A 2,500-nucleotide genomic window follows, 5' to 3' on the forward strand; every position below is an offset into this window, starting at 1 on the left:
TGTTGATACAATGTTGATGTGCTAAAACCTCTCTCTTTAGAAGCTATACACAATATTAACTGTTATTTGTTCAAGCACAAAATAAATAGGAATAAGGTGTTTGGATGTACTCATTAAATCAATGCGTTCTTGGTTGCCAAAAAGTGATGCAAAGTAATATTTGTATATTGACACATCTCATCTGTGTATACATGACTAGAATATCAAATGTGTCAATATCAAAAATATTATTTTGAATCACTAAGATGTCGTTTAAGGTTGACAAACATACACATACTGTACATATACAAGTACAATTACATACATACACTCATGCATATAACCACGTTTCATCAAACATATATTAACCTTGTTGCCCTAGGGCAGGGGTCGGCAACCCAAAATGTTGAAAGAGCCATATTGGACCAAAAATACAAAAACAAATCTGTCTGGAGCCGCAAAAAATTAAAAGCCATATTACATGTGTCATGAGATATAAATTTAATTAAGAGGACTTAAAGGAAATTAAATGACCTCAAATATAGCTACAAATGAGGCATAAGGATGCAATATGTACATATCGCTAGCCTAAATAGCATGTTAGCATCGATTAGCTTGCAGTCATGCAGTGACCAAATATGCCCGATTAGCACTCCACACAAGTCAATAACATCAACAAAACTCACCTTTGTGCACTCATGCCCAACGTTAAAAGTGTGGTGGACAAAATGAGACAGAAAAAGAAGTGGCATAAAACACGTCCTAGAAAGTCGGAGAAAGTTATGTAAACAAACTATACGGTGAGTTCAAGGACCGCCAAAATTAGTAGGACAAAACGGCGCTCGCCAAATACTGGAATCAGTGAAGGATGTTTAATATAAACAGTGTGATTTATAACAATTAGGGAGGTTTGTGTCATGTTTGTCCTCCTACAGAAACCATTTTAAAACAAAAAAATAGATTTTTTTTTCCCCTCATCTTTTTCCATTCTTCATACATTTTTGAAAAATCTCCAGAGAGCCACTAGGGCGGCGCTAAAGAGCCGCATGCGGCTCTAGAGCCGCGGGTTGCCGACCCCCGCCCTAGGGGTAACTGGGTTAACACATGGCACACTGACAAAGCTTAACCTATTGTTACTATAACAATATACAAGGTTAATATAGTTGGCTTCTCTTTCTTCCCCTCCATTTATCAGCTTTCTTTTGTATTTCAAGTTATCATTACATATATGTATTGTTGCATTTGAAACAATTGTATTGTTGATAATGGACATAATTATTGTTATTGTTATTATTGGAGTGTAATAATTCTCATTGTCAATTCTGTATTATTATTATTTATTTCACTAACTGCTTCTTTGCTATCACTTTTACCATCATCCCTCCATCCATCCATTTTCTACCGCTTGTCCCTTTTGGGGTCACGGGGGATGCTGAAGCCTATCTCAGCTGCATTCGGGCAGAAGGCGGGGTACACTCTGGACAAGTCTTCACCTCATTGCCAACATATTTGTACATATCCTATTTGCTGATGTTGTTTTGTTGTTGTCGTTGTTATTGTTATTGTTGTGTTTGCTGTTGTTGTTTTCTCTCTGTCTTATCCCACTCTTGCCCCCGCAATTTCCCCATCTGTCTTCCTTTTTTCTCTTTCTATCCCCTCTTGCTCCGGCCCGGCTGCACCAAATAATATTAATCCATTTAATAAAGTCTAATACAAATAAGGCATCAAGAAAGTATCCCACTCTTCTCTTTTATAAAGTAAATTTGTACAGCCGATATGGGCATCAACATCAACTGTATGATTTGCCTGAGTATGCTGGACAGGACAAAAAACAAAAACAAAAAAAAAAGGTAGATTTTTCGCTTTTTAAAGGGTACTTCGACACGTAAACAGTATAGTATAAGTACTTCATTATCATATATGTAACTCTCTTGAATGAATACATCCAAACACTTTATTAATATTTAATTACCGGTATGTGCATGAACAAAGTAATATTGTATGTCGCTTCTGAGGAAGAAAGAGGTTTTAGCACATGAACATTGGATCGATAACAGTCCACCACTGTAAGTGTTTGTCCTACATGTAGTGAGTAATCAGTTGTGAACAGAAGAAGCCCGAAAGTGGTACATGCTTTCGTGGCGTGGCGGCGAGAATCCATTTTTGACATGGAATCAGTTTTTGGCGCAACATTGATAGCAGCACATAATAGATTTGACTTACAGTTGTGTGGATGTTAGAATGGACTGGTGGCATAATAGCAGTAACAATGAAATGTGTCCTGTTCACTATCTCCCTGGTGTACAAATGTTACACGTTAGAGCCACACATATTGGTTTTGGCAGTGACTTACTTATACCGTGAGGAAAAGCATCTGATTGGCTCATACCTAACTCCCACCCCCCTTTCAAGAGCTGTGATTGGATATTGTCATGATCCATTGCCCGGATCATGTTTTGTTTAGTTTTTGATTCCCTCAGTTCTGTTTTCAGCACCCCTGTGTTTGTGTCTTAGTTGTCAT

General features: G+C 37.5%; 2 protein-coding genes across 2 annotated transcripts in view; one reads left to right on the forward strand and one right to left on the reverse strand.

The window, feature by feature from the left end:
• The window catches only part of LOC133652725 (alpha-1,6-mannosylglycoprotein 6-beta-N-acetylglucosaminyltransferase B-like), a 651,209-nt gene that overhangs the window by 255,106 nt on the left and 393,603 nt on the right, over positions 1–2,500 (forward strand). The gene's annotated exons all lie outside the window — the stretch shown is intronic.
• Positions 1–2,500, reverse strand: part of LOC133651504 (S-modulin-like) — a 16,184-nt gene that overhangs the window by 2,072 nt on the left and 11,612 nt on the right. The window lies entirely within an intron of this gene.

This window comes from Entelurus aequoreus, linkage group LG06 (genome assembly GCF_033978785.1).
Source record: "Entelurus aequoreus isolate RoL-2023_Sb linkage group LG06, RoL_Eaeq_v1.1, whole genome shotgun sequence".
NCBI classification, from domain to species: Eukaryota; Metazoa; Chordata; class Actinopteri; order Syngnathiformes; family Syngnathidae; genus Entelurus; species Entelurus aequoreus.